The sequence below is a fragment of the Mesitornis unicolor genome, unplaced genomic scaffold (genome assembly GCF_000695765.1).
Source record: "Mesitornis unicolor isolate BGI_N332 unplaced genomic scaffold, ASM69576v1 scaffold7608, whole genome shotgun sequence".
In the NCBI taxonomy this organism is placed as follows: Eukaryota; Metazoa; Chordata; class Aves; order Mesitornithiformes; family Mesitornithidae; genus Mesitornis; species Mesitornis unicolor.
In genome coordinates this window covers 1-6,992 of record NW_010203765.1, presented here as the reverse complement: position 1 = coordinate 6,992, position 6,992 = coordinate 1, and the positions used below count along the sequence as shown (strand labels likewise).

Here is a 6,992-nt window from a genome sequence, read left to right as displayed (position 1 = left end):
TAAGCAATACCCTTCCACACCCTTGAGTGTGCAGAGATGCACTACACCCCTGTTCCACACAGCAGGGCTCAATGGGGAGCCCCTGGACAGCTGCCATGGAGTGCTTTCCAAACCCTGTGCAGCATCAGCCCTGCTGTCCCTTGCCAGAGGGTTTGACTGAGAGCAGTGTCAGAGTTGTGAAAGACGGGCAGCAGAGCCTGGCACACACCTGGGCCTGCTGATCTTCAGCACCTTCCTGCTTTTTGCCAGTTCTCATCTTCTTTCTTGCTAGTTTTCTTCTCTTATTGGCATTCCCTCTCCTCTGCCCAGTGCTCTTTTCTCTTGCTTTTTCTTTGGCTTTAATTTTCATGGGGACAGCCTGCAAACCTTTCCACCCCACAGTTTGATTACATAGGAGAAGTCAGGATCAACTGGAATCAGTTCTTGATTTAACCAAAGCTGACTCATTTTACCTTCTCTCCTTTGAAAGGCTCTTCAGTTGCTCTGTGCATACCAAGCAGTCTACTGTGGTCTCTGGGGTGGTTAAAGGCAAAGCAGTAGGTGCCTAAAACAGAAATGTAGGCATTAGCAGGTGACAAGAGACACCCTAAAGTAGGAAGTGATTGTTTGAAAAATTGCTCCCTTAGTTTGTCAGAGAAGATCCCTTGGTCTGGTTTGCATCAGCCCTGCCTTCCCAGGGTTTCACTTCGAAACAAAATGTTTACACATGTGTGTGACACTCAATTCATTTGTGGGACCATTAAGCAGGAAGCCTGCAGTGTCTCCAAATAATCGTCGTCGTCGCCGTTGTCGTCGTCATCGTCATCATCATCATCATCTTGATTATAAAAGACTCATTTTAAAAATTGTACCTCTAATCAAGTGTTAAGCTCACTGCTAATTTAGAGGAAAAAGTTACAATGTGGAATCTAGCCTGTTAGGATCTATTTCCATTTATTTTCAATCTTCCTGCAATGTTTCAAGATAAACTGTGATGGAAACAAGCAATCCCACAGCCCGAGGGAGATGTCCAACTCTGAGCACCCAGCAAGTTACCTCTTCTTCTCTGGCTTCATTTTTTGTATCACTTCTCCTTCTTGCTTTCTGGCATAAGTTCATGCAGAATGCTGAGCTCTCGTTTCAAGAAGCAGAAATCCATTGCTTTCCAGACCAAAACAAGAGCCAAAACCTTCACAAATAAGAGAGAAGGTGCAGTGAGGCCAGAGATGATACTACATCTCACTCCAATGCTGCACACATCCCCATGCCAAGCAGCACCGGCTCTTACCATCATTGAAAGATAATGGCGGCATGGGACACCTTGATGACCCAGAGCAGGATGAAGCAGATCAGCTGGATGACAGTGAAAAGATGCACCTTTCGCAAGGGGACATGCCTCAGGTAGATGAAATCGGGCTGGTGTTTCACTGGCATCAAAAGCAGCTTCAAGCGATCAACAAACTGCAAAATAAAAGGGAAAAGTTGCTACCCTGGTACTGCAGAAAGTTTCTGGCCCCTTTGAGATGCAGAGGGAGTTTGCAGGATCTCGCTAGCAAGAAGAAATCTTGGACCCCACCATCTTCCTCCTGGGAGCAGCACCCCTTCACTCCATCTATAAACCAGCTTGCCCTTGAGAGCTGCCCACCAAGCAGCAGTTATCTCATGGTCCTCTATTATTGTTAGCAGTTCTTGGCCCACTGAATCCTTCAGCAAGCATTTCCACCAGTGGCAGAAATCTCCTTCCCTTTGCACTGAATTCCCCCATTTTTACGTAAACAAACACAGACCTGCCCCAAACAGTGAAACAGAGTGTGCTGAACTTGCCTGGTCCTTCCAGCCCTCTATACCTCCTGTGCCTGCACTAATCTTTTTCTCACACAAAATACTTTATTTCCTTGCTTTCAGAGAGGCTCTTCCCATGCCACTGCTTTTTTCTTGCTTCTATGGAGATGAAATAGCAGGAAGCAGACATGCTGCACACTGTCAGAGTTCGTACCTGAATTTCTTGGAGTGATGACACACCCATGTAGAGAAAGATGCAATAAAGCACAGACATTGGTATAAACTGAAAAAAAAAGGAATGCAATAATTTATTTTTTTAAATTGCATTTTCAGTATTACCACTCTCTTCTACAGGCCCTGCCTAAAATTGCCTAAAGCTTTCCAGCTTCCACAGGGCTAGACATATCCTGGAATTTAACCATCAGAGATCTTGTGTGTGCAAGTGAGCTAATGCTCTGCTTTCAGCTGAACTTTTGAGTTACCCTTGATATGAGTAGTCCTATTTTCCAGAAAGGTTAGACAAAAATGTGTGACTTCACCAAATCCCATGTTCTGTGATGGCAGAAAAACATTTCTATGTATTCTTGTGGCAACACACAAGAGCAACGTGCCTTCTTGTAGCCTAGAGATTACTTTGTGAGAGGAATGTGCAAGGGAGCCCACTGGAATGATCACAGTCTGTTTAGCTTCTGGGAATGGCTGTTCTGAGGCATTTGGGGGAGCAAATCACAACCAGTGAAGTGCTGCCTGTTTGAAAGAAAGCAGATGTACTGCTCTGGATACGCCTCACTGTAACCCCTAAACACAGGTGGGCCTGAAGGACACCTGAAAATTACAGCAGTTGTGTTGCTCACTTGCCTGCAGCACACCAAACAGGGGTCTGAAGGGCTGGAAGGTGTAACTGAGGCTAGTTTCCACCACAGGTCAAGCCCCAAGGTTTGGGATCCCCTCCTCTGCCTCAAAGCCACTTAGGCCTGGAGAGATGGGACTGTTTTTTTATAACCTCAAAAAGCTCGTGGTTGTTGGGTGTTTTGCACTTTCCTCTCACCTGCAACACAGACATCAAGGAGACAGAGCAGCCCATGAACACAAAGATCATCGAGTCAGTGACTTTCTGCTCTAGTAACCCCAGAAACCTGGGTAGTTCTCCTGGAGCTATGTAGCCAGATTCTACTTTGAGGCTGTTCATGTGGGTGATGGACAGGATTTTCTGTGCCACAAACCAGGGCAGCCCCATCATGGAGCACACCCAAAGCATCACGGCCACCACAAAAAGGTCCAGGTGGTACCCACATCCTTTCTGCAGGAAGCAAAACAAGAAACAAAGAGCATCCCACACCACCACAGCAAGGACAATGTCACAAGTCAGACTCAAACCCTACCTGAGCTCAAACTAATGTCTCAAAAATTTAAAACAAGTATTGGAAACAAATAAGGATGTATCCAGTTTTTGTGCAAGCACCTTGCATGAAAATCTGTCAGGAATTCAGACAAAGTGGATTTGGGGACTTTGTGTGATACCTACTTCTCCAAAAACAACCAAAAAAAGGCAATTTTTTTCATTCATAAAAAAATTTCTACCACTTGCAAGATGTGACTCTGAGTTATCCCTAGCAGTGAGTCAAAATGATCTGTTCCCCCAGCTGCTCCTGGCATCTTAAGACAAAAACACACTTCTATTATATTGTTCTAAGATTAATTTGCTGCTCCAAAAGATTGGTCATCTGAATTCCCCTGTCATTTGCTGCCTCTGTCATCATTAATCCAGAAGAACATCCTGCCACACAGCCTGATGTTGTCCTGGACCAAGGCCTTCAGAAAGGATTTGCAATAGGAGCTTCTCCCCATACCTGCAGCCTGCAGTGGGTTTGGGATAGGGTCATCTCTTGCAGGCCCTTACCTTCAGTTTGCGTGCCATCCTGTTCACGGTAACAGCAGCAATCTGCTGGTCCACGAAAATCAAGATGGTGCAGAGCAGAGTTGGGATCAGCGCACCAAACACCATCAACAAGGGGTTGGGTCCTATAGGGCTGATGAACCACCCGCAGTTGTCTCTGGTAGGCTGCAACAAAGCACACACCTCAGGATCCATTCCCAGCCCAGCCACTTCACTGTTGCTCTATTACCCAATGACTCCTCCCCAACTGGGGAGAGGGTACAGGAAAAGGAAAGGAAATTAATGGGTTGAAATAGAAATAGATTTTTAAAAATAATAATCAAAACTAATATTAATAACAGTTATAATATAAAGGACGCAGAGTTATCCTCAGCCAATATTGTGGGGGAGTAGGCCTCAGGAACAGGACAGTAAACGAGTTCCTCTCAAGGTGTCAGTCATGGAAGAGGGAAGGAGGAAGAACTCCCCAGTTTACAGTGAATGTGACATTTATGGTATGGCATAATATTAATTGGTTAGCCTGGAGTCAGCTCGGGGTCAGCTCCCCTGGGTTTCCTCTTGCCCCAGTCCCTGAACCTGTTAATCTCAAGACTGCTGAAGACCTTGAGTATCACATACCAGCTTTAGCTGAAAATGTTGAAAATGTTGAAAATATTGAAAACACAACAAAACCTCATCAATTCATTCTCATTAAATAGAATGTCGTAGTCCTTACAAAAATCAGTTTTCCACAAAAGAAAACTGACTCTAAAATTCTGTTCCAGTAAACCAGGACACCTCTCCATCCCTATGCTGAAGCACTTCCCAGCCCTGGTTTCCTGTCACCCTGGGGCTCAGCAGGCTCAGTGTCCTCTTGCAAGCATCTATAGATACTTCTTCTTTAGGTTTCTAGTTCTGAGGCTGTCTTCTCATTTCTAGAAGGAAACAATGCACTTGGAGGTGGAGGAGGACATGGTCACACCACCAGCACCTCCTCCAGACTCAGCTCTGTCTGCCGCAGTGGCATCCCCCGAAGGCTGAAACCCACTCCATGACAAAACACCCCATTATCTGAAATGTGTCTGGGGCCTGGAGCTTGGATGATGGGATCCCAATCATTATGTCCGTGAGCACCATGATGACAATAGTGAGGAAAACAGCAAAGTCGCTTATTGTGGATCATACCTGGGGCCAGACACCGGAGCCAAAAGGGGCATCATAAATGGGGCCATCACATGAGATGGAAAAGTCAAGGACATCACAACATTAAGGCTGGTTAACAAAATCCTACAGCCAGAGGACATGCATCCAAACCCCTTAGTTAGCTTGGTTAGCTACTTGGTTTGCTACTGATGCTGTGTTTGTCTCTGTAACGTATGGTGTCAGACAACAAAAAAGTTTGATTAGGTGGAAAACAATTGTGTTAATTCAAACCTTACAAAAATATTAAAAAATAAGGAAGCATATGTCTGCCACTACAGCCACACTCACAGCTAAAATGGGAATATGGCACTAAGGCATCCTTTGTTCCTCAAAAGGAAGAAACAGTGTCTTTTCCTATGGCAGCTCCTCATTTGAATCAACTTTCCCCTCAAGCACATAATGCACAGAAGGTGAAAAAAAAAAGCAAAAACAAAACAGCCATGTTGGGAGACCCGATTTCCCACTACATGATCAAAAAAACGCTCTGGGGCAGCTCACGAGGCAGGTGGGAAATGCTACATTGCTTTGCACTTATTGAAAAGAGAGAGAGACATCCAAGCTGATGGAGAGCTTGGCCTTCATTGTCAACATTTCCGAGCCTGACCAAGTCGTGGCAAATGCTGCTCAGTGCTCCAGGAAAGCCACTCTGGGAATGAGCATGGAGACTGCTGCTGGCCATCACCTTCTACCTACTCTGGTTGGGAAGTACTGGCTGGTTTTAAACTTCTTCACCAAACATGACAGGACAAAGGTGGAGAAAAAGAGGATGTAGCACCACAAGAGGACATTAGGTGTGTATGGGCCACTGGGTCCACAGGCAGGTCCTTGAAAGTTTCCATGCAAATACTGACATTCCTGGAGAAACAGAGCATCAAAGGCAGCAAGGAAACATCAGAGAACTATGGGTTTTTTTAAGATGTCGGTCCAAGATCCGTGACCTTGTAACTGCTGCTCCCAATGGAGATTTGTATTTAAAGTGCAGCAGTAGCTGAAAAAGTGACGCATCGAACTATGCAGAGTAGAGAAATGAGATGTGATGGGACACCATACTACAGAACCATGGCACATCCTCCACTTGAATGGCAAGTAACCACAGCTGAAGAGGACACCAGAGAGAAGGAAATGTGGGAAAGTCTTGGGGAGAGTGAGAGGGAACAGGGAAAGAAGCCTAAAATATCTGTGATGTGAAAGAAGGAGACAAATCATCCCTTCTCAACAGAGGGCTCACAGGACATGGTCATGAGGGGATGAAGATGTCTGTAAGAGTCTCCCATCCTATGCCTAGACTCTGCTTCCAGCAACAACAGCCTGAGAGGCTGCTAATGCATGCAAATTTATGCATGTACCTACAGACAGCACTGAGTAAGCAAGCAACGCCTGGAGTTACTAGGAAGCAATTAAGGAAACTAACTACTATCATCAAGCATGAACTTAAGCCCTTCAGCTTCTACAATAACCAAAGCACTCATTTAACCTTGCTCCTGCTCAGACATACTGTCCTTCAACAAGGTTGAGGAGGACAGTTATTACCCATGATGCTGGTGACGAGGTGGACTGGACAAAGTGGACTCTCCTCCACAGGACCAAGTGGGTTAAAGCCACACAACAGACATAAGCAATGAATTCTCAGACCAGCACTAGCACAATTTGAAGCCATTGTTACCTAAAGGGCTCTGACTTTCGCACCATGTGACTGCCCCTGGACCCTGCAGCTGCAGCATGAGGAAGCAGTGGCTTGGGGCACTTACAGGCACTGTGAGGTTCTCCCAGGTGATCTTGTTGCTCTCCCAGAAATGCAGTGTTTTGTTGCTGGGCGAAGTTGGTAGCTCACACTTACAGCTGGGAGGAGAGACAGAGGTAAAGAAAAGGTGACAGAGGTGCAGCCCTGGGCTCCTGCCAAGGGGCAGCAGCATTTTATGAGGAAAAAAACCCACTACTAGGTGGTGAGAAAGTCGAGATTGCTCTTCATGTGGATAGGGTAGGTCTCTCAGAGATGATTCATGCTCTCTAGAGCCTCATAGATGAAGATGATGCGGACGAGGGAATAAAAGACTTCTTCGGTGAAGGGGGTGATATAGTACATCAAACAGCTGGCATCAGTGGCCACCAGCACTATGCAGAAGGTTCCAGTATAAATTGGGGAATGGCCTAT

General features: G+C 45.8%; 1 pseudogene; it reads right to left on the bottom strand.

Annotated features, from left to right (window-relative positions):
• Positions 1 to 452: 452 nt before the first annotated feature.
• Positions 453 to 6,974, bottom strand: LOC104545645 (annotated as a pseudogene).
• Positions 6,975 to 6,992: the final 18 nt, after the last annotated feature.